This window comes from Schistocerca piceifrons, chromosome 9 (assembly GCF_021461385.2).
Source record: "Schistocerca piceifrons isolate TAMUIC-IGC-003096 chromosome 9, iqSchPice1.1, whole genome shotgun sequence".
In the NCBI taxonomy this organism is placed as follows: Eukaryota; Metazoa; Arthropoda; class Insecta; order Orthoptera; family Acrididae; genus Schistocerca; species Schistocerca piceifrons.
The window spans coordinates 105,336,709-105,363,381 of record NC_060146.1 but is presented as its reverse complement, the minus strand read 5'-3'; positions in this window follow the sequence as shown (position 1 = coordinate 105,363,381).

The window sequence follows — 26,673 nt, the reverse complement described above, 5'->3', positions numbered from 1 at the left end:
ATAAACAAATTGACTAGAGCACAATATATCACCAAGAACACCTACAACAAAAAGAGCCTGTCAATAGCAAAAAAATTAAGACACTACAAAACAGTGACTCAACCAGAAGTAACATAAACAAGTGAAACGATTTACAAAACAACTAAAACTGCACAAATACACAAAATACTCAAAATAGAGGGAAGAATCATCAGAACGTGCATCTACAAATCGTACCAGAAAGCTGGACAATGGAGAGTAGCTAAAAATGAAACAGTCTACAAGAAAATAGAACCGGTAATGAGTACAAGCAGGAAGAAACGCATTTCATTTTTCGGACATCTAATCAGAACACCAGAGAATAGGATCATCAGGAGAAAATAGAAAAATTGTGGAATAGTAAGTACAAAATTAAGTGGATTACAGAAATCAAAGAAGTTATGGATGAGCTACAGATTACAATAAAAGACCTAATAAACGAAACTGACAAAAACCAGGTAGCTCACAAACAAACAAACCAGACTGGAAACGAGAATCAACAAACAGACAATAGGAAGGGTGATTTCCGATGAAGAAAGAAGGATAAGATCCGAGAGAATGAAGAAGTACGGGGCTGACAGAAAACTGAAAATTTCTTTATATACAGTTGGCTAGAGTGTTCCAATGAAGGCCACAAATTTTAAATAAATAAAACTTAGATAAAGCTATATTTGTCTTTAACTCGACTCTCATACTGTCTCACCAGGAACGTGATGTATAATATATAGGGTGTCCATAATTACAGTTCCAGCTTCAAAATGCTGTATAAAGAGAACCACTCCTCTGAATAACGTCAAATTTAAACAGCATATTAGTGAGTTAGGGGGAAACGCCTTGGATCAAAGAAAGTTTAATGATCAGGTAATCACTAGATGGCACCATAAGCATCAAAATATGAACACCACAAATGTGCGCCACACAGGTGTTGCTCAATTTGCGTCCGAGGCGACTAACATGACTGTGTCCATTAAGGATCGCGCGCTGCTGGTGAAGCTCTTTGACAAGAACGATCACTGTGCATCAGTAGCCATGAACAAGTTCCGAAAACTCTGGGGAATGAAAAGATGCGTTGCTGCTATGTCTGCTAAGGGTATGGAGAATATGATCACGAAATTCGGAGAGACAGTGCGGTACCAGAGGGAGGAAAGCTATTGATTCGACGTCTGTTGGAGAAGGGACTGCAGCATTGCAGCAGGGGTCGAGCTGCAGAAATGCAGTGCACGGGGAATTGCCCGAACTCTGGACATGCCTGCGAGCAGGGTGCATAAAATCCTACGAAACGTTCTGAATTACTATCCATACAAAATCACCAACGTTGAGATGTTTCCTGATGACCTGCCAGCGAGGCAAACGTTCGCTCTGGAATTTCTTGCTCGCATGGAACATTTTGAGGACGGACGAAGGCCATTTCCATCTCCAAGGATATGTCAATACGCAGAACTGCAGAATATGGGCAATTGAAAAGCCGAGCGCACATCAACCTGTTTCATTCTGCAAAAGGGACTGTGCAGTGCCGGTTGACGGCATCGTTTATCGCAGGGTCGTATTTTTTCGAGGAGATGAATCCTGCGGGTCTGTTACCTGTGCCGTCACTGGTAAACGCTTTGAGAGTCTTTTGCGCACCAAAGTCATCCCAGCCCTTCGACAGCGGTGATATTTGGGTAGGATCGTTTTTATGCAAGATGGCACTCCTCCGCACATTGCACAGCCACTAAAGCGGTTGCTGCAGAGGTACTTCGGAAGTGCTAGAAATATCATCCTTCATTTCTGCTGTGGCCTTCTCCACCAGACATCACGGCGCCTAGAATATCGGCAACCAAACGGACAGCCTGCAGCCGCAGGTTGCCCGCCTCGCAGGCACACCGAAGCACTACACAACCAACAGGCAATATTGATGAACGGCCACAGCAACAACAACAACACCACAGCAAAGACACCAGCGGCCACCAGGGGCCACTACCGGCCCACATAAACATAAGAAAACGTATATAAGTTTCAGGATAGGAATCACACAACAAGCCGATCGCAAATAACTATTTGCTGCATTGTTCTAGGTTTCGACATCTCTACGAATGTCTTCGTCAGAATGAACCCCTCTGCCGGCCGCGGTGGTCTAGCGGTTCTAGGCGCTCAATCCGGAACCGCATGACTGCTATGGTCTCAGGTTCGAAATCTGACTCGGGCATGGATGTGTGTGATGTCCTTAGGTTAGTTAGGTTTAAATAGTTCCAGCGTCTGGGGGACTGATGACCGCAGATGTTAAGTCCCATGGTGCTCAGAGCCATTTGAACCATTTTTTTGAACCCCTCTCCCCACTGTCGGAGGTTCAAGTCCTCCCTCTGGCATGAGTGTGTGTGCGTTGTCCTTAGCGTAAGTTAGTTTGATTAAATAGTGTGTCAGCTTAAGTACCGAGGACCCCAGCAGTTTGGTCCCATAAGAGCTTACCACACATTTCCAAATCAGAATGAAATTTTAAGAAACCGTAAACTTACATTGCTACAAGGCAATGATCCAAGTCTAGAGCAGATATGTTCAAGTCAAAAATTAAAATTAAAAATGCTCCAGTCTTTAGCATTTACTTAATTGCTTAAGGTGGGTCTTTTTTTGACCACTTGGCCGCTACGACCGGAGTACGGGTGCTGATGTAGTTGAAACTCCCATCAGTTCCCGCATGCGGTCGCACCGTTGCCCGTGTCCTGCCACGTGGAGGCGGGTCTGTCTTTTATTTTTTTTTCCTCTCTTTTTTCCTTTCTTAGGCAGCTTTCCCAAAACCATTTTAACAAAATTTTACAAAATTAAAATTTAGATCGGAAGAAGAAAATACAAGCAATAGTTTAGACTGAAGAGGAGAAAAGAAGATAGGAAACTAAGAGATGATAGTCCGACCACCTTAGGTTACTGAGGATGAGCGCCTTGGAACATCAGACTAAGATTTCATTCTCATAAAGACGTCCTTGGAGGCGTCGAACTTAGGTCAACGAACTAAACAGTTTTTTGCAACCGGCTGGCTGTGTAACTCCTATGTTGTATGTAGCTGAAGTGAAAGCGCGCATTGCGCAATTCATTTTGAACGTGACTCCCCGAGAGCCTCCGATCTGCTGTGGAACGTTTTCTCCATTTCAGTTTGTGGCAGAAAGCGGTCGATAGCATACTGAACATGTATTGAGCCAGTCTGACGACAATTTGAAACCGATGTCATTTTGCTTTTTATAGGATTTTTGACACCAGGGCAATTAGATACCGATTTCATTTGGATTTTTTGTGTTGTTTTTGGCCTCAGGACAAATACAAATTCGCTTTTTCCACCTTGTGATCGGGCTTACCTATCAGTGCCACAACTGTTGACTGCCGAACTTGTACAGTCATGCACATTGAATATTACGGATGACATTATGTACATCTCAAACCATACTCGTAGTATTGCGATTCGTCTCTCATTTGTAGCCGACCCCATTTTATATTAACACGATTACAGCACCATCTATTGGTAAAATTTTCGATAGTTTCTTTTCATGACGTTTCCCCCTGCGTCCATAAAATTTTATTCAAATTTCACGTCATTCTGAACAGTGGTTCTGTTTCTACAGCATTTTGAAACTGGAACTTTTATTATGGACACACTGTATCATACATACCCTGCAATAATCTGTAAGCATCCAAAAAAAGTTTTTCATTGACATGGCATCAGTAGTGGCAAACAGCACATTAAAAGTTATTTGGCTGAATTTTACTTCATGTCTGTGTGGGTTAATCGCTAACACAAACAAATGCAGTATGCGTAATTTTACTGCAGACAGTTGTTTCTAACCATACTGTAATTTCAGGCGATTGATGAAGCTTTTGTTAGTAATAAGCGCTGTTCCTGCGGCTTAAATATACATCGCATGTCGGTATCGAAAATGGCGAGCAATCAAATGTTACCTGTCGCAGTCAGAGCGACAGGCATGGCCAGTGTGAAGAGTACGTTCAGTAAAAGTCTCTCCAGCTACTGGAAGACCTTGTGTCTCAATAAGTCAGCACGATGCTACGGCATGTCATCTGCAAACATAACTCTCATAATGTCATGGGAAACACCTTCTGCTGACCATCTCAAGCTCAACATCTCTAATAACGACGATGATACATGAGCGCTGCGCTTACTTCAATGGTCCAGTGAGGATTCCAAGGTCAGTCTCCGGTCATGAGTTTCCTAATTTTTATTAAAAAATAAACAGAACTCGCAAAAATCCCATTTGAAAATTAGACGATTTCCAAGTGCTGTTAAGTACAAAATAAGTAAAGACTATCGAAGTTTTCATCAATAGCTCAGTGTCAAACAAAAAAGTCTTATAATCGACAAGTCGTTGGTTCGAATCTCACTGATTACAACATTTTTCTTAGTTTTATTTAAATTCTAGATTTGGCATCAAATGTAAATATTACTTAAGAAATAATGAATCATAATCATTGTAACAAAAGTAACAGCTTTCTATTTTTAATTACTGGTAGCATGAAAATTCAAGTACTGGCATTAATATTTGATGCAGGAATGCAAACATGGAAAATAAAATGATTTTAATTTCTTGATGTTAGTCTTAATGATGTATATTACCTTTGTCTTTAACAATACGTAATTTCACAGTGACTCACATCTGTATCAGGTTTCAATTTATCTTCATACGAAGGAATGTTCTGTGGTAGCTCACATTTAAGAAAGAAAATTTTCACTGCACAAAAATGGTCTATAAGAATAACATGTGATCTTCACCCACGATCACGTTCTAGAATTCTACTTAACAGGGTAGTCACATTGACGACTGCTTCACATTGTATGTATTCGCTCAGGTTGCCTGTTGTAAACTACCCACTGCAGTTAAAAAGCAACAGTGGGGCACAAATTTCATTGCCAGAAGAAAAAATGCATTCATTATTTCACATTGAGGTCGTATTAAGCACAAAATAGGATGCACAATGACGCCACGTACAAATGATCCACGGAACATAAAAGTAACTGAATACGGGCTTCTTTAAATTGCACAGATCCGCCACACTTAGCTTCATGTTCTGCCATTAACAATTTAATACGCTGACCGCACCGTGTACATCGCACACCCCGCCCTTTCATAAAGTGTTCCATCTCGTCGGTAAATACCGGCCCAGAAACATACATATCAGGTCGGTGAGTCCCGGAGTGTGGAGCACACCCACCGCATATTTAGTGCGCAGCCCATGACGTCTCATTTCTTGTTGCTGCTATAACAGACTGTTTTTATTACAGTACGACATTGTTTTTGAAGTAGAGACATTGTATTGAAATGAGTTCGAGTGCGTGGGCGTACGGTCATCCAGAACACTGTTGTCTAATTTCAGTAAACAGTTTTGTTATTGAAGATCGTATCAAGCGGTTATACACCGAAGAGCCACAGGAACTGAGTCACCTGCCTAATATCGTGTAGGGCACCCGCGATCATGCTGAAGTGCCGTCACACGACGTGGCGTGGGCTTCACTGATGTGTGAAGTGGTGCTGGAGGGGACTGACTCCATGAATCCTGCAGGGCTGTCTCTAACTCCGTAAGAGTAGGAGGGGCTGGAGATGTTCAGTAATGTTTATTTCTGGGGAGTTTGGTGGCCAGCGGAAGTGTTTAAACTCAGAAGAGTGTTTCTGGAGCCACATTGTCCCGCTGGATTTGCACAAGTCCGTCGGAATACACAATGGACATTAATGGATACATGTGATCAGGCAGGATGCTTACGTAAGTCTCACCTGTCAAAGTCGTATCTAGACGTATCGTTGGTCCCATATCACTCCAACTGCACACGCCCAACACCATTACAGAGCCTCTAACAGCTTGAACAGTCCTCATCTGACATGCAGGGTCCATGAATTCATGAGGTTATCTCCACATACGTACACCCCCGTCTGCTCAATTTTAAACGATACTCGTCCGACCAGGCAACATGTTTCCAGTCATCAACAGTGCAATGTCGGTGTTGACGGGCCCATGCGAGGCGTAAAGCATTGTGTCATGCAGTCATGAAGGGTACACGAGTGGGTCTTCGGCTCCGAAAGCCCATATCGATGATTTTTGATTGAATGGTTCGCAGGCTGACACTTGTGTACAACACAACACAAACAAAAGACAGATACACCTGCAACTGTCTTTTATAAAACCCTTTTAAATTTGTTTTGATCTTTAGTGACTTTATTAGTTGATAAACGGCAGCGTCATCTAAAAACAACCTAAGACGGCTGCTCAGATTGCTTCCCAAATCTTTTATCTAGATAAGGAACAGCAAAGGGTCTGTAACACTACTTCTGATAACGCCAGAAATCATTCTGTTTTTCTCGATGACGTTCCGTCAATTACTTCGAACTGTGACCAACTGACAGGAAATCACGAATCCAGTCACATAACTGAGACGATATTCCACAAGCACGTAATTTGACTCAAAGCCGTCTGGGAGGTACAGTGTAAAAAGCTTCTGAAAATCTAGAAATACGGAATCAGTTTCAAATCCCTTGTCGACAGCTCTCAACACTTCGTGTGAGAAAATAATTAGTGGTGTTTCAGCACAACGATGTTTTCTAAATCCGTTTTGACTGTGTGTCAATAGATCGTTCTCTTCGAGATAATTCAGAATATTCGAACACAATATATCTTCCAAAATACTGCTGCGTATCAACGTTAGTGATATGGCCTGTAATTTATTTGATTATTCCTACTGCCTTTCTTGAATATTGCTGTGACCTGTGCAACTTTCCAGTCTTTGGATACGGATCTATATGATTGTATATGATTGTTAAGTATGGAGCTACTGCATCAGCATACTCTGAAAGGAACATAATTGCTATACAGTCTGGACGGGAGCACTTGCTTTTACTAAGGGATTTAACTTGCATAACTACTATGAGGGTATTTGCTTCTGAGTTACTCAAGTTGGCAGCTGTTCTTGAGTCGAATACTGGAATATGGATATACCGCACCATACATAATCAACTGCTTGTAAACATGGTCGCGTTATCAACATATTTTCAAGCGATTGTAGCACGGAAACCGTTTACGGAAATGGGTTCCAATTCAAAATATTAAATATTATCTACTCACTCCCCTGTACAAGTCCTAGAAGTCTGTTAAAGTAAATTTCGAACATCCGGTATATATCATATTTGTGAAAACGCTTTTATTGGTTGATATGTACTATTTTCGAACTAATGAATGCATTGATTATATAGTTTTTAATGTGTTTAATCTATACTTCGACATTATTTGTTGCATTGTGCATACATTGTATAACATGCACACGATGTGATTAAAATATCTGAACACCTGCTTGAAAATGACATGTTCGTGACGCCCTCCATCGATAATACTGGAGTTCAATATGGTTTTGACCGACTCCTTGCCTTGATGACAACTTCCACTCTCGCAGGCATACATTCAATCAGGTGTTGGAAGATTTGTTGGGGAATGGCAATCCATTCTTCACGGAGTGCTGCACTGAGGAGGTGTATCGAAGCCGGTCGGTGAGGCCTGGCACGAAATAGTCTTTCCAAAACATCCCAAATGTGTTCCATAAGATTAAAGTCAGAACTGTGTATAGGCCAGTCCATTTCAGGGATGTTGTTGTGTAACCACTCAGCCACAGGCCGTGCATTATGAACAGGTGCTCGATCGTTTTGAAAGATGCAATCGCCATCCCCGAATTGCACTTCAACAGTGGGAAGCAAGAAGGTGCTTAAAACATCAGTGGAGGCCTGTGCTGTCATAGTGGCAGGCAAAACAAGAAAGGGTCGTAATCCACTCCATGGAAAACACGACGACACCGTAACACCACCGCCTCCGAATTTTACTGTTGGCACTACACACACTGGCAGATGACGTTCACCGGGCATTCGCCGCATTCACAACCTGCCTTCACATAGCCACATTGTCTACCGTGATTCGTCACTCCACACAACGTTTTTCCACTGTTCAATCGGCCAATGTTTAAGCTCCTTACACCAAGCGAGGCGTCGTTTGGCATTTACCAGTGTGATATGTAGCTTATGATCAGCTGGTCGACCATGAAATCCAAGTTTTCTCACCTACCGCCTAACTGTCATAGTACTTGCACTGGATCCTGATGCAGTCTGGAATGCCTGTGTGAGGGTCTGGATAGACGTCTGCCTATTACACACTACGACCCTTTTCAACTGTCGGCGGTCTCTGTCAGTCAACAGACGAGGTCAGTCTTTACTCTTTTGTGCTGTACGTGTCCCTTCACGTTTCCACTTCAATATCATATCGGAAACAGTGGACCTAGGAATGTTTAGGAGTGTGGAAATCTCGCGTGAAGACGTATGACACAAGTGACACCCAATCACCTGACCACGTTCGAAGTTCTTGAGTTCAGCGCAGCGCCCCATTCTGCTCTCTCTCGATATCTAATGACTACTGTAGTCGCTGATATGCAGTACCTGGCAGAAGGTGACAGCACAAATTCCCTAATACGAAAAACGGATTTTTTGGGGAGTGTGTCCGGATACCTTTGATCACATAGTGTAGCTACTGCAGTAGTACGATGCACAGACACACACTTGAGCCCAACGTCTCTGTAGACATTGTTCGACAGTGCCCCTGCACGCGCTGACACATCACGCACACTGGGACAGACTCGGGGGTACGATGGCGGGGTGTACATCGCGAGCTGTGCTTACCCCAGCAGTCAGACTCGAGAGGGCAGCTGATGTTATTGAGCTTCCTTACTCGCCATCACAGCAAAACAACTGCAAGGCAACAGTCAGTGTCACATATTCTGATAATCACAGTCACCCTACAATTAGAAATGTCAGAAACAGACACCACACAGAATATACATCTGTGAAACATAAATTGAGGGTGGAGGAGGGGGCATAGTGGAGAAAGGGAAGGAAATATTGATGTCAACTGCATCAGTTCTTCATGTGGAATCAACAGCTAAGAGTCAAAATATTTGCCAGATTGGAGTTCGAACCCAGGATCTCCTGCTTACTAGGGAGTTGCGTTAACCACTGTGCATCCGGGAACAATGTTATCATAATTGTGGAGAGTATTTCGGCACGCCTCTCTGCCAGCCCCATTCCCACCTAGCGTTACCTGTCTGCAGTTCCCATTCATCTCCTCCATGTCCTAAAGAACAGACACATTCATGTAACTGATTACCCTCGAGGGGCAACGATTTCACCTTTTTCAGTGCGGATTAAAAAAAAAAATGTTCAAATGTGTGTGAAATCTTATGGGACTTAACTGCTGAGGTCATCAGTCCCTAAGCTTACACACTACTTAACCTAAATTAGCCTAAGGACAAAGACACCCATGCCCGAGGGAGAACTCGAACCTTCGCCGGGACCAGCCGCACAGACCGTGACTGCAGCGCCCTGGACCGTTCGTCTAATCTCGCGCGGCATTGCGGATTCACAAAATGTTCCAAATCATGTGGGGATCTGAGTAGCGAGCATGGAAGACATAGATGGGGATTGCAGGTAGGTGGCGTCAGGTGGAAATTAGTGTCGACGTATGCCACGCAATTGCCGTAACACCAGGTCCAGACAGCACCATAGTTAACGTACCTTCCTAGAAAGCAGGAGATTCTGTGTTCGAAACCCTATCCAACACACATTTTCCCTCATCACCACTGATTCTGCAGAAAGTTCCAATGCAGCTGACATTAGCAGTGCTTCCCTTTCCTTCACTTCCTCCCTCTCCACCATTAGTTTACGTTATCACTCACAGAAACCGACATATAAAGTGACTTTTAATCATCCCAATTACCAGAACTCCTGAAGATAGACGTTGACTGTGGATATTGAACCACAGACACAGTCCCTTTGACTGTTCAGAGACGTCACTAAACCCGCCCAAACATATAAACAACCATGCATGAGCAGCGCCTATTAAACGGAGGCGGTCCGACAGCCGATGAGTTCCAGTCATTCCACCAGGGAGGAGGTACACATCTCGTGTTGTCTGTAGTTCGACCATACCTAGATAGTCAATAACACGGTTCGATAGCGTCCGCTTGTTTAGTTTGTGCCAGGAAGGGATCTCAACAAAGAAAGTGTTCAGGCGTATCGGAGTGAACCAAAAGCGATGTTGTTTTGAGAAGGTGGAGATACAGAGAGACAGGAACTGTCGCCGACGTGCCTCGCACAGGCCGCCCAAGGGCTACTACTGCAGTGGATGACGGCTACCTACGGATTATGGCTCAGAGGAACCCTGACAGCAGCGCCACCGTGTTGAATAATGCTTTTCGTGCAGCCACAGGACGTCGTGTTACGACTCAAACTGTGCGCATTTGGCTGCTTGAAGCGCAACTTCACTCCCGACGTCCATGGCGAGGTCCATCTTTGCAACCACCACACCATGCACCGCGGTACAGATGGACACAACTAAATGCCGAAAGGACAGCTCAGGATTGGTATCACATTCTCTTCACCTATGAGTGTCGCATATGGCTTCAACCAGACCATCGTTGGAGACGTGTTTGGAGGAAATCCGGTCAGGCTGAACGCCTTAGACACACTGTCCAGCAAGTGTAGCAAGGTGGAGGTTCTCTGCTGTTCTGGGGTGGCATTATGTGGGGCCAACGTACGCCGCTGGTGGTCACGGCAGGCGCCATAACGGCTGTACGATACTTGAATGCCATCCTCCAGCCGATAGTGCCACCATATCGGCAGCATATTGGTGAGGTATCCGCCTTCATGGACGACAATTCGCGCCCCCATCGTGCGCATCTCGTGAATGACTTCCTTCAGGATAACGATATCTCTCGACTAGAGTGACCAGTATGTTCACCAGACATGAACCCTATCGAACATGCTTGGGATTGTTGGAAAGGGCTGTTTATGGACGATGTGACCCACCAACCACTTTGAGGAATCTACGCCGAATGGCCGTTGAGGAGTGGAACTATCTGGACCAACAGTGCACTGATGAACTTGTGGATAGTATGCCACGACAAATATAGGCATGCATCAGTGCAAGAGGACGTGCTACTTCCTATCAGATGTACCGGTGTGTACAGCAATCTGGACCACCACCTCTGAAGGTCTCTCTGTATGGTGGTACAACATGCAATATGTGGGTTTCATGAGTAATAAAAAATGATGTTTGATCTCTATTCCAATTTTCTGTGCAGGTTCCGGAACTCCTGGAACCGAGGCGATTCAAAACTTTTTTTGATGTGTGGACATACAAAATTATATGTGTACAGGGCCCAAAGAGGACACTCCTATTCGCATTTTTTTCTTTCTTTAAGAGAAGCGCTTTCTATATTTATCTTAATTTTCGACACAAATATCGCTTCTTTCCTTCATCTTTTTCCTAGCCTTATTCCATATCTTCAAGGGTCGGCTTGTTCTTTCAAAAACTCGTATTCTCTTCCAGTCTAAACTGTTTATCGTACATGTTTCACTTCCATACATGAATGCACTCCAAACAAAAACTTTCAGAGAGAACTTCCTGACACCTAAAACTATACTCCATGTCGACAAATTTCTCTTCTTCAGAAACGCTTTTCTTGTCATTGTCAGTCTACATATCCTTCCTACTTCCACCATCATCAGTTATTTTGCTTCCTAAATAGAAAAACTCGTCTACTACTTTAAGTGTTTCATTTACTAATCTAATTCCCTCCTTATTTAATTCGACTACATTCCATTTATACCATAGGAAATGGAATTCCATCCGAACAGGTCTCGGAACACCTAACGGTACTGACCGACCGCCGTGTCATCCTCAGCTTAATGGCGTTGCCGGATGACGATATGGTGCGTTGTATGCTCAGCACACCGCTCTGCCGGACGTTGTCAGTTTTCGTGACCAGAGCCGCTAATTCTCAATCAGATAGCTCCTCGATTTGCCTCACAAGGGCTGAGTGCACCCCACTTGCCAACAACGCTCGACAGTCCGGACGGTCACCGATCCAAGTGCTAGCCGACCACAACAGCGCTTAATTTCGGTGATCTCACGGGAACCGGTGTTATCACTGCGGCAAGTCTGCTGGCACATAACATCGGACAATACAATAAAATGCCATTTCAATAATACGTGCAAAGAAATACATAAATCTCCAAATGTGAATGGATTGAAAATGGTTAATTGCTAACATCGTCAACTTGGCTCAGGGTAGCGTACGCATTGCGAGACCCCCACCGAAGAATGTGTGTGCTGGAAGGTTAATAGGTCATATCGCAACTGAAACGCTGTTTCTGTACACATGGTGATTTTCTATTCGCCGGTTCGATTCTCATCAGCAATAACAGCGTTTAACGATGGACGCAGCAAGACGACACAACACGGCAGCTGGAAATTGCTTTTGCAAATGCAGTTTGGCGGCGGTGTCAGTAATTATTATCTCGTTTGTGCATCAGCGCCGCAGCCCGGCTTCTAATGGCGTTTGACGGCCAGTGGCGTTTTCGACCAGTGTTTTTATTAGCAGTGTTTCGTCCGGCAAGTAGCATTCGGTAATTATCGACTAGAGTGCCATTGGAATAGTGGATAATGCTGTCCAGTGGCCAGACAAAACATTACGGACAGCGAACACCGCGCGTGCCGTCGGTCGGTTGCAGGCGGCTGGACACATGGCGCAGAACAAAAGTAGCAGGTGCTTCAAAAGTGACGCACACTCAGAAAAAATTAGTAATTATAAAAATCTATGCAACATCGACTTACATCTAGTATTGTTTAACTATCATTGACCATTTGATTCAGTTGAGACATGAACAGCAACAAAGCCTTTAAAAACAGAAAATAGGCCGCACAACGAATACCAAAAGTCTATGGGGGGAAAATAGTGTAGTCGCAAATTCTGTACAGTCGAATGAGTGAGTATCATCATGAACATGTTATGTCGTGTTATGTTATGTTAACCGAGGACCTAGAAACGACGGAGAGGCTCCGTCCCCGCCACAGCCGCAGTGGTCTACAACCCCACGACGACTACCGCAGTCCACTTCACCCCTCCACCGCCCCACACCGAACCCAGGGTTATTGTGCGGTTCGGCCCCCGGTGGACCCCCCCAGGGAACGTCTCACACCAGACGGGTGTAACCCCTATGTTTGCGTGGTAGAGTAATGGTGGCGTAAGCGTACGTGTAGAACTTGTTTGCGCAGAAATCGCCGACATAGTGTAGCTGAGGCGGAAGAAGGGGAACCAGACCGCATTTGCAGAGGCAGATGGAAAACCGCCTAAAAACCATCCACAGACTGGTCGGCTCACCGGACCTCGACACAAACCCGCTGGGCGGATTCGCGCCGGGGACCGGCGCTCCTTCCTGTCCGAAAACCCGTGCGTTAGACCGCACGGCCAACCGGGCGGGCATGAACAACATACTAAGAATTCCCTACGGTACACTGTGAGCTTGGTAAATGGAAATGAGCGTTTGGCGTCATTCACCGGGAGGCCCCTTACGGGGCAACTGTGAGCTTGGGGATGGGGTGGGGGGGGGGGGGGGGGCGAGCGGTAAGTTTAAAAGTAAATACTAAATTTCGTGAAGTGTTTCACAAGTGGTTCATTCGAAGACTTAATAGCAAATTGTCTAAGTCTGCTAAGTCTTCGAATGAAGCACTTGTGATACACTTTCAATTCACGAGATCAGGAATATATGCCACTGTATCCCATTATCGTTTATTTTGAAAGATGCATGTGAGGCCTGAAGATGGCATAATAGAATGCCGAAACTGGTTGTCGTCAAAATTAAATAACATCCTTGTTACACGGCTGTTTAAAAATTCAATGTTATAGACCATTTTTTTTTTTTTTTTTGAGTTGATTGGTTTGATGTGGCGCCGCACGAATTCCTCTCCTGTGCCAATCTCTTCATCACTGAGTAGCACTTGCAACCTACATCCTTAGTCATTTGCTCGATGTATTCTAATCTCTCTCTTCCTCGTCGGTTTTTGCCCTCAACAGCTCCCTCCAGTACCATGGAAGTCATTCCCTCATGTCATAACAGATGTCCTATCATCCTGTCCCTTCCCTTGTCAGTGCTTTTAATGCCCTCATCACTCCGTCCGTCATTGCCTAAGTAGCAGAATTCTTTAACTTCTTCTAAGTCGTGGCTAACAATCCTCATGTTAAGTTTCTCGCTGTTCTTATTTCTACCACTTCTCATTACTTTCATCTTTCTCCGATTTACTCTCAGTCCATATTCTGTATTTAGTAGACTGTTCATTCCCTTCAGCAGATCATGTAGTTCATCTTCACTTTCACTCAGGATATCAATGTCATCAGCGAATTGTATCGTTGATATACTTTCACCTTGAACTTTAATTCAACTCCTGAACCTTTCTTTTATTTCCATCATCGTTCTTCGATGTACAGATTGAGCACAAGGAGCGAAAGACTACATCCCTGTCTTACACCCTTTTTCATCCGAGCGCTTCGTTCTTGGCTCTTGTAGATATTCTATATTACCAGTCTCTCCCTGTAGCTTACCCTAATGTTTCTCAGAATTTCGAACATCTTGCACAATGTTACGTTGTCGAACGCTTTCTCGGAGATCTAAAACATAATATACGAGGGGTTTTCGGAAAGTAAGGAACGATCGGTCGCGAAATGGAAGCCACAGCGAAAACTGTATTCTTTGCACATCTAGCTACACTTTCCAGGTACTTATCTACACAGTCGCCGCTCCGACTTAGACATTTGTCGGAGCGTTATTCCAAATTTCCAACACCATCGTCATAGAAGGCAGCGGCCTGTGCTTTCCTGTAATTCTCTACGCTGGTCTATAGCGTGTAGCCTGCGCGCAAATGTTGTCTTCATATCCAGTGCTTCATGTCTACAGGGAGGATACTCAGGACGAGCCAGTTAGACTGTGTTGTGGGTGATCGAACACTTCTCACTGAAAAGGCTGCAGGAGCGTCTTCACTGCCCCTGCAGAGTGCGGCTGATAATTGCCACGGAGAAGGAAGTGCGTGGCAGTTGTGTTAGGTGGGCTGCATTCATTAAGGCGAAGCCTCTCAGCGGGCCCTCCTATTCGGCGGGAGACATCGTTGTTCTAGGCACCTTTAGTCGATCAGAGCGCTCACAACTGAAAAGAGCGTCTTGATGCGATCGACGAGCATACTAGAGACACTTCGCAAAACATCTCTGAAAAGCCTCGTCGGATTTTCACAGTGGTTTCCATTTCGCGACCGATCGTTCCTCACTTTCCGAATAGCCCACGTAATATAAAATAAAAATATCGGCATACTATTGCCATTTCGATATCGATATATCTCTAGAAATAATAAAGCTTGTACTTGTATAAATCGATATTGTTTGGAGAGTTCGACACATCGATATTTCACCAACAGCCCTATCTGGGATGCAGTACGGGCAGGGCATGTCTGCGCCTTATTGGCGGTCTCGACGCCTCCAGTAGCGTCGCGGTCGCATCGGCCGCCCTCGCTCTGCTGTGACCACGGGCTGTTTTCTTTTCATTACCGTCGCCGCCGTGCCGCCGCAAACACTTGTAGCTGGCCGCTCAGGGCTGCTGGCGAACGGGGGACACAGATCACCGTGCGGTATTCCAGAAAAGCGTCAAACACAGGGCGCGAAGGTTAGCTGCGACTCCTAGACAGTCCAGGTATTGAGAGTCCAAGGATAAGAAACGCAAGCAGTAACTGAGAAGGGAGTGAGTCAAAGCTCTGGAGGAAATTACAAAAGAATCTGGAAAGGGGCTTACAGTTAAAGTAGAAGGAGCATAAGTGATTCGATAGGGTCTACTGGAGTATATTGCAAAGAATTTTCAAAGGTGTGGTTACAGACTAAAAAAAATGTATTGTTAATAAGGGAAGTGTATACAAAGCAAAAGTGAGAGAGTAGGGAATCAGGAGACGGAAGAAATGAGCGATGGAAGGGATATAAGGCAAGCTGTTCAACATGTTTGGAGAAGAACTGATAGATAAAGTCTTAGAGGATGCAAGCGGCGTTGTAATCGGAAGAGAGAGGTTCAAAATGGCTCTAAGTACTATAGGACTTAACATCTGAGGTATTCAGTCCCCTAGACTTAGAACTACTTAAAAGGGATTGGACGTCAAACGGGCCGACTTCGAGGAGGAGAGGCACCACAGGACATTTTAATTTGTACTGTCTATACTTTTACAAATAAATTCATAAAACTTTGTCAGCATGCCCAGGAAGGGTTCAGGATTCGCACTAATAGCAGTGGAAGTTCAAAATCGCGAAAAAATAATATTTTTTAAATGTGAAATTTCATGATTTTTTCAGTTACTGTTCGCTGCATTTGTTGCTGTAGGTACATTTTTCTCCATAAGTAAGAGAGATTCTTCTATGAATTTTGCACAGCTTACAAACCATACTTACAGGTGTATGAAACTCTTGAATTTATTTAATCTATGGAAAAATGAATGGGCTGTTACGTTTTAAACTCTGTGTTTAGAGAAAACTCGAATTTTATAGATAATTATCTCAATTTTTACCACAGTTTTTAACAGATTTGGGAAATTCCAGAGTTTCATACACCTGTAAGTATGGTTTGTATGCTGTGCAAAATTCATCGAAGAATCTCTCTTACTTAGGAACAAAAGTGTATCTATAGCAACAAATGCAGCCAGTAGTAAGTGAAAAAAATGATGAAATTTCACATGTAAAAAAATTATTTTCTTAAATTTTTCAGCTTCCACTACTGTGAGTATGAATCCTGAATCCTTCTTGATCATGCTTTCAAAGTTTTATGAATTTATTTGTAAAAGTATAGACAGTGTAAATTAAAATGTCCTGTAGTGCCTCTCCTGCTCCAAGTCGGCCCGCTTCGCGTCCAACCCCCGTTAAACCTAACTAACCTAAGGACAACACACACATCCACGCCCGAGGCAGCATTCGAACCTGCCGCCGTAGCAGCTCCGCGGTTCCGGCCTGAAGCGCCTAGAGCCGCTCGGCCACAGCGGCCGGCCGAGGGGGGATAAAGACTATAAAATATGCGGAAGATCAGGCACTGCTGGCGGAATCACAAGAGGAGCTATTTAATATGTTGAAAGGAGTTGCAAGAAGGGGAAGAACTATTGTATAAATATGGGTGGAGGAAAGACGGAAATGATAAGAATAATCGCAAAATTTGGAAATTTGTGGTAAGTTCTCATGGGACTAAACTGCTAGGCTTACACACAACGTAATCCATCTCCAACTAACTACCTCAAATTAGCTTATGCTAAGGACATTACATACACCCATGGCCAACGGGGAGAGCCGCGCGAAACGTGGCAATAGACCACGCGCCTACCTCGCACGGCCAGAACAATCGAGAAGGAAGTTCCCAACAACATATACCTAGACGAAGTAAAATCCTTTCTGTACCTGGGAAGTTTAATGACATGTAGTGGAAACTGTACAGATGAATAAGGAGGGTGATGTATATGAGAAAGGTGAATCAGTTACTAACATTTAGAAGAATTCCATTGGAGGTAAGGAAAAGATTTGCTAAATGTTACGTCTGGAGCGTACTTTAACATACCTGTGAATAGTGCACAATTCTAAAGAAAGAAGAAAGATCTTTAGAAAGTTTTGAAATCCAGGTAAGGTGAAGAATGCTGAAGGTGAAGTGGACTAACAGACTTAAGAATGAACAAAATAAGGGGAAAAAGAATATTGTTGAAGTGAGTAGAAAATGAAGAAAATCTTAGGTGGAACATTTACTCAAAAATGTGTGTGAAATCTTATGGGACTTAACTGCTAAGGTCGTCAGTCCCTAAGCTTACACACTACTTAACCTAAATTATCCTAAGGACGAACACACACACACACACACACACACACACACACACACACACACACACACACACCATGCCCGAGGGAGGACTCTAACCTCCGCCGGGACCAGCCGGGACATTTGCTGCATAGAAATTGTCTGTAATAAAAAGATGAGTCGGAATGAAAGGCAGAGGTAGGAAGAGAATTGCAATGCTGGGTGACATTATAAGAGGGCGAAAATACAAACAGATGAAGGAAGATGCCAGAACAGGAAACGATGGATAGATTCTAATAGAAACCTGCCATAAGATCCTGATGCAGTTTTGGAATTCCTGTGTGATGGTCTGGATAGATGTCTGCCTATTAAACATTACGACCCTCTTCAACTGTCGGCGGTCTGTCAGTCAATAGACGAGGTTGCCCTGTACGCTTTTGTGCTGTACGCGTCCCTTCACGTTTCCACTTCACTATCACATCGGAAACAGTGGACCTGGTGATGATTAGGAGTGTGGAAAACCCGCTTTCAGACGTATGACACAAGCGACACACAATCACCTGACCACGTTCGAAGTCGGCAAGTTCCGCGGAGCGCCCCATTCTGCTCTCTCACGATATCTAATGACTCCTGAGGTCGCTGATATGGAGTACCGGACAGTAGGTGCCAGTAAAATGCACAAAATGTTTTTGGTGGTCACCGGATGCTTTTGATCACATAGGGTAAATGCAGATGCTAGGCAGTTCTGTAGGTGGCGCAGTTGTATTTGATCAACCAGTAACGGCACCTGTGCAGTACCTAAAAAACGTTAGAAATATTAGTCGAGGTCAGAAACGTTATGGATTGGGGGCATCCACTTCGATGAAAATCTCGCTGACGCTGGAAAATCCTAATAAAGGTGTCCTTGTAGGACGGATACGTGGGTTCTAGGGCATCACACACACAATGAAACTAACACAGAATAGTGAACAGTACAATATATTATTCAAGCTTGGTAACGCTAGTTACAGCAGTTGCAGAATGCAGTTTAGCCTATCTCTCCTTCGTTCATTACAGTTCCATGAACATAAACTAAATAATGTTCTCTGAAGTGAAGTCGGAAGAAATCTAATCTCTCTTGATGTACTGTTCGAAGAACAGTTCCAAACTAACAGTACTCAATTAAATCTGTCAATACACGATAATTGGATTCCTTGTTCTGTTCCTTTTGAAGACTAACCGTTCCTGTCTCACATGACAAGCTGAAAACTTGTAGACACGACGAATGTTCTGCAGGAACTCCCTAGCGAGATTCGTACAGACTTAAAACTTACAACTTGCAACTGATAACTCCTGCTCGAGCACGGTTACTTAAGGGCGCTTCTGTCTTCCTGGTGATGTTGCCGCTCCAGGGAGCGTTATTCTCGCGGGCAGCGTGATTTGTTGGCGCACAGCGGTGTTACTGTCGAGGACGGACGTCCACGGTACTTCTGGTACAAAGTGTCGCAAACTCAAGAAGAGTGAGTGCATTATGTCAAAGCTAAGTTAATTTGAAATTTGTAAAATTTTTGGTGCTCGTATTAGGAGAGTTTCAATAACCAAAGTAGTCAAAGTATCTGGTGTTTCAAGTGACACCGTGTCGGAGACTTAGACTACATACAGGGAAAGTGGAAGAATACCACCCGCTATGACAATGAGGACGAAAGTGTGTGTTGGGGTATAATGACAGATTTCACCAAAGAGGATTTTGACCGTAAGTAAGAGGAAGATAGCTGTAAAAATCACCGCTGAACTGAATGTCGCACTCGAGAACCCTGTCAGCAACAAAACACATTAAGGGAGGTACACAAACAGGTAATTGTAGGGCTGCAAAAAATTCGCCACCGGAAAGTGAAGTGATGAAACCACAGAACATGAACTATGGAGCAATGGAAGAAAGTCCTTTCCTCAGATGGGACTTGTTCTACACTGATCCAACTTCTGTCCGAATTTACTTCCCAAGAGTAAAATACGGTGATGATTCGTTGATCATTTCGGCAGCCATATCTGGATATCCTGCAAGGACGAAATTACTGCCAAGGATTATCTGACCATTTTATCTTATGGGTTTCATGCGATTGTACACACATCAAGAAAAGTTTTGCATCACCTCGATTCCGAGAGTTCCGGATATTGCACAGAAAATTGGAATAGAGATCAACATAAACATCATATCGGGCCATTTTATTGCTCATGAAAACCACATATTGCATTTTTTTCCCACCACACAGAGAGAGGTAATGGTCCAGATTGCCTCTAATACCCTGTAACAAGTCCTCTTGCATTGTTGCATGCCTGAATTCGTCGTGGCATACTGTACAGAAGTTCATCAAGGCACTGTTGGTTCAAATTGTCCCACTCCTCAACCGCGATTCAGTGCAGATCCTTCAGAGTGGATTGTGGGTCACGGCGTCCACAAACAGCCCTTTTCAACATATCCCAAGCATTTTCGATAGGTTTCGTGTCTGGAGAACATTCTGGCCACTCTAGTCGAGCGATGTCGTTATCGTGAAGAGTCATCCACGAGACGTGCACGATGGGGGCGCGGATTGTCGCCGATGAAGACGAATGACTCGCCAATATGCCGCCGATATGGTGGCACTGTCAGTCGGATGATGGCATTCACGTATCGTACCGTCGTTACGGCGACTTCCATGACCACCAGCGGGGCACATCAGCCCCATATAATCAATTATACAAAATAAGTCACAATACCATAATTTATTTTGCCACCAACTGGTTTCAACCCATGATGGGGTCATCTTCAGGGCAATTTACGCCATTTGGTCGCTAGCTGGAGTCGTCAACCTGCCTGTGCATGGTTGGCGTCAAAATAAATAATGCGATTGTGACTCTCATTTTGAATAAATGATTATAAGAAAATTAATCGCTGTTTATCTCCATACAACTATGTTGTCTAACAATATAAGGCCCCACACAATGCCACCCCGAAACAGTAGGGAACCTACACCTTGCTGCACTCGCTGGACAGTGTGTCTAAGGCGTTCAACCTGACCGGATTGCCTCCAAACACGTCTCCGACGATTGTCTGGTTGAAGGCATATGCGACGCTCATCGGTGAAGAGAACGTGATGCCAGTCCTGAGCGAACCATTCGGCATGTTGTTGTGCCCATCTGTACCGCACTGCATGGTGTCGTGGTTGCACAGATGGACCTCGCCATGGACTTCAGGAGTGAAGTTGCGCGTCATGCAGCCTATTGCGGACAGTTTGAGTCGTAACACGACGCCCCGTGGCTGCACGAAAAGCATTATTCAACATGGTGGCGTTGCTGTCAGAGTTCCTCCGAGCCATAATCCTAAGGTAGCGGTCATCCACTCCAGGGATGGCCCTTGGACGACCTGAACGAAGCATGGCATCGACAGTTGCTGTCTCTCTGTATCTCCTCCATGTCCGGACAACATCGCTTTGGTTGAGTCCAAGACGCTTGGACACTTCCCTAGTTGACAGCCCTTTTTGGCACAAAGTAACAAAGCGGACGCGATCGAACCGCAGTGTTGACGGTCTAGGCATGGTTGAACTACAGACAACACGAGCCGTGTACCTCCTTCCTGGTGGATGTCTGGAACTGATTGGCCGTCGGACCCCCTCCGTCTGATAGGCGCTGCTCATGCATGGTTGTTTACATCTTTGGGCGGGTTTTGTGACATCTCTGAACAGTCAATGGGACTGTGTCTGTGATTCAATATCCACAGCCAACGTCTATCTTCAGGATTTCTGGGAACCGATGTGATATAATTTTTGTTGTTGTTGTTGTTGTTGTTGTTGTACGAGGTTTGTTTGGAAAGTTTTAAGAATGGTTCCGCTACAGCTTACTGGTTTGGCCAGCAGGTACACAGAGGGTGGGGGATGAGTCATTGCCTTGTCTTTGAAGGCCCTCTGACAGGAAACTTCGTTTCCCTTATTCAGTTCGTTGTGGCAGCTGGCTGAGTGCGGTTCTATTAGGGCTTGTTGCTGGATTCTGTCTGTGTGAAAATGGACGTGAAAATGGAGCAACAAGTTTGTGTGAAATTTTGTTTTAAAACCAAGAAATCTGCTTCTGAGACTTACGAATAATTAAACACAGATTTTGGAGATAATTGTAAGAGCCAATAAAATGTTTTTGTATGGTTTAACAGATTTAAAAATGGCCGAGAATCATTTGAAGATGAACCACGGTCCGGCCGTCTTTCCTCCTCAAAAACGAATGAAGATGTTATGGAAGTTCGCAACTTAGTGGTCTCTGACCGTACACTTATAATAAGCATATGGCGGATGAACTTAATTTACGTTTTCTTACAGTTCAGGTAACTTTAACTGAAGATCTCAACAAGCTTCGAGTGTCCATACAAATCATTACAAGTGACCACAGACAATACCGACTTGAGCTGTGCCAAGAACTGATTAATCGGACTAAAAATGACCCAGATTTGTTAAACATTGTAATTACAGGTGACGAATAGTGGGTATATGGATATGATACTGAAACCAAAGTGCAGTCTTCGCAGTGGAAGACTCTAGATTTACCACGACCGAAGAAAGCATGGTGAAGTCGGCCGAATTGAGGACAATGTTGGTAAATTTTTTCGATTCCACCCGTATTATGAATTTACCCCTGGAGGACGGACAATTAACTCGGAATACTACAAATGTGTGTCTGAGCGTTTGCGCGAAGAGGTGTATAAGAAAAGGCCTGCATTGTGGAAAGACAGGAGTTGATTGCAACACCATGGCAATGTTCTGGCTCATCGTGCCTTCTCCAGCGTTGAATTTTTGACCAAATTCAAAATTCTTGTGCTTCCGCAACCGCCATATTCCCCTGATTTGGCCCGTGCGAACTTCTACCTCTTTCCTAAACTTAAATTTTCACAGTAAGGGAAGCGATTTGACTCGATTGAAGACATCCAGGCAAATACGGAGAGCGTCCTCAACACACTTCAGGAAAAAAGTTTCCAGGAATGTTTCCAAAAGTGGAAACACCGCTGGACTCGAAGTGTTCAGTCAGGAGACTATTTTGAAGGAGATGTATCACAGTCTGATGTAAATATCACCACTGTACAATTACAAGCCAATTCTTAAAACATTCCAATCACGCCTCGTATATATATATATATATATATATATATATATATATATATATATATATATATATATATATATATACCAGGTGATCAAAAAGTCAGTATAAATTTGAAAACTTAATAAACCACCGAATAATGTAGACAGAGAGGTAAAATTTGACACACATGCTTGGAATGACATGGGGTTTTATGAGGACCACCCCATATTGCTAGACGCGTGAAAGATCTCTTGCGCGCGTCGTTTGGCGATGATTGTGTGCTCAGCCGCCACTTTCGTCATGCTTGGCCTCCCAGGTCCCAAGACCTCAGTGATTATTGGCTTTGGAGTTACCTGAAGCCGCAAGTGTATCGTGATCGACCGACATCTCTAGGGATGCTGAAAGACATCATCCGACGCCAATGCCTCACCAGAACTCCGGACATGCTTTACAGTGCTGTTCACAACATTATTCCTCGACTACAGCTATTGTTGTGTGTGTGTGTGTGTGTGTGTGTGTGTGTGTGTGTGTGTGTGGTTTGAGGTTTTCGGCCGCTAAACAGCGTGGTCATCAGCTCCCAAACACATAGAAACAGGAACACATGCGGTGAAGGGACGAAGACCGACAGCAAACAAGGAGAACGGCTAAAAGACACAGACCTGACGCCGTTCCAAATCCTCACATACAGAGGCAAAACAAGAGGAGAAGGAAAGGAAACACAAGGAAAAGAGAACAGAAATCGAAGTGAAACAAGTAGGTCATCGTGACTGGCAGACCTCTTACCTAAAACCTGGGTGAGCTAGTCACCCAGCAGCACATTAAAATCGCCTCCCTAAAATCCGAGGCAACAAACTGGATAGGACACAAAACCGTAAGACCTTAACCACAGTCGTTGCGTCGTCTTGCAAAATAGAGGGCAAATCCGGTGGCAAGGAAACGACCGCCCTCTGGTCAAAGAATAAAGGACAGTCAAGTAATATGTGGCGGACAGTAATCTGGACGCCACAAGCACTGCAGATTGGGGGGTCCTCCCGCCGGAGTAAAAAACCGTGCGTTAAGGGACTGTGCCCGATGCGGAGGCGAGTGAGGAGAACCTCATCCCGCCTGCATGACTGGTAGGACGTACGCCATGGCCGTGTGGTGGCCTTGACCAGACGCAGCTTATTTTCATCGACTGCCAGCCACTCCTCTTCACATTGACCCATAACACGAAAACGCAAAAGGGAGGCAACAGCATGGAGGGGGACGGCACATTCAACAGTGTGAGAGAGGGAGCGAGCATGCATCTTTGGCAGCCACATCCGCCAGTTCGTTTCCCCTAATACCCGCGTGCCCCGGAACCCAGCAGAAAGAAACCTCCTTCCCCTGCCGTTGCAGGTGGACTAGGGTATCATGGATGTTTTGGACGACCGTATCCGCTGGGTACAAGTGTTGCATGGTCTGAAGGGCACTCAGGGAGTCAGAACAGATGAGAAACTTAAGACTGGGAACACATCTCATCGGCTCCAATGCCCGGAAGATCGCAAACAATTCGGCATCAAAGATGGGAAACGCCGCAGGAAGCCGTAACTTGACGACTCGATCAGGGAAAACAACAGCACAACCAACAGAGCCCCCTGTTTAGAGCCATCCGTTAATACTGGTACATGGTCGGGATGCTGGTTTAAAATATCGTAAAATAAGCAGGTAAAAACAGAGGAATGATGGCGGACATATTGAGCATTTCCTGCAAAGAACATCATCTTTGCTTTGTCTTACTTTGTTATGCTAATTATTGCTATTCTGATCAGATGAAGCGCCATCCGTCGGACATTTTTTGAACTTTTGTATTTTTTTGGTTCTAATATATATATATATATATATATATATATATATATATATATATATATATATATATATATATATATATATATATACATACAGGGTTATTACAAATGATTGAAGCGATTTCACAGCTCTACAATAACTTTATTATTTTTCACAATGCTTTGCACACACATACATTCACAAATGTTCGATATGTGCCCCTTTAGTTATTCGGCAGACATCAAGCTGATAAACAAGTTCCTCCCACACTCGTCGCAGCATGTCCCCATCAATGAGTTCGAAAGCATCGTTGATGCGAGCTCGCAGTTCTGGCACGTTTCTTGGTAGAGGAGGTTTAAACACTGAATCTTTCACATAACCCCACAGAAAGAAATCGCATGGGGTTAAGTCGGGAGAGCGTGGAGGCCATGACATGAATTGCTGATCATGATCTCCACCACGACCGATCCATCGGTTTTCCAATCTCCTGTTTAAGAAATGCCGAACATCATGATGGAAGTGCGGTGGAGCACCATCCTGTTGAAAGATGAAGTCTGCGCTGTCGGTCTCCAGTTGTGGCATGAGCCAATTTTCCAACATGTCCAGATACACGTGTCCTGTAACGTTTTCTTCGCAGAAGGAAAAAGGGGCCGTAAACTTTAAACCGTGAGATTGCACAAAACACGTTAACTTTTGGTGAATTGCGAATTTGCTGCATGAATGCGTGAGGATTCTCTACCGCCCAGATTCGCACATTGTCTGTTCACTTCACCATTAAGAAAAAATGTTGCTTCATCACTGAAAACAAGTTTCGCACTGAACGCATCCTCTTCCATGAGCTGTTGCAACCGCGCCGAAAATTCAAAGCGTTTGACTTTGTCATCGGGTGTCAGGGCTTGTAGCAATTGTAAATGGTAAGGCTTCTGCTTTAGCCTTTTCCGTAAGATTTTCCAAACCGTCGGCTGTGGTACGTTTAGCTCCCTGCTTGCTTTATTCGTAGACTTCCGCCGGCTACGCGTGAAACTTGCCCGCACGCGTTCAACCGTTTCTTCGCTCACTGCAGGCCGACCCGTTGATGTCCCCTTACAGAGGCATCCAGAAGCTTTAAACTGCGCATACCATCGCCGAATGGAGTTAGCAGTTGGTGGATCTTTGTTGAAGTTCGTCCTGAAGTGTCGATGCACTGTTATGACTGACTGATGTGAGTGCATTTCTAGCACGACATACGCATTCTCGGCTCCTGTCGCCATTTTGTCTCACTGCGCTCTCGAGCACTCTGGCGGAAGAAACCTGAAGTGGGGCTTCAACCGAACAAAACTTTATGAGTTTTTCTACGTATCTGTAGTGTTTCGTAACCATATGTCAATGAATGGAGCTATAGTGAATTTATAAAATCGCTTCAATCATTTGTAATAGCCATATATATATATATATATATATATATATAGGGTGAGTCACCTAACGTTACCGCTGGATATATTTCGTAAACCATATCAAATACTGACGAACCGATTCCACAGACCGAACGTGAGGAGAGGGGCTAGTGTAATTGTTTAATACATACCATACACAAATGCACGGAAGTGTGTTTCTTAACACAAACCTACGTTTTTTTAATTGGAACCACGTTAGTTTTGTTAGCACATCTGAACATACAAACAAATACTTAATCAGTGCCGTTTGTTGCATTGTAAAATGTTAATTACATCCGGAGATATTGTAACCTAAAGTTGACGCTTGAAACCTCCGACAGCTGCAACATACACTCCTGGAAATGGAAAAAAGAACACATTGACACCGGTGTGTCAGACCCACCATACTTGCTCCGGACACTGCGAGAGGGCTGTACAAGCAATGATCACACGCACGGCACAGCGGACACACCAGGAACCGCGGTGTTGGCCGTAGGGGACCGCACCGCCACTTCCCAGCAAATTAGGGACACTGTTGCTCCTGGGGTATCGGCGAGGACCATTCGCAACCGTCTCCATGAAGCTGGGCTACGGTCCCGCACACCGTTAGGCCGTCTTCCGCTCACGCCCCAACATCGTGCAGCCCGCCTCCAGTGGTGTCGCGACAGGCG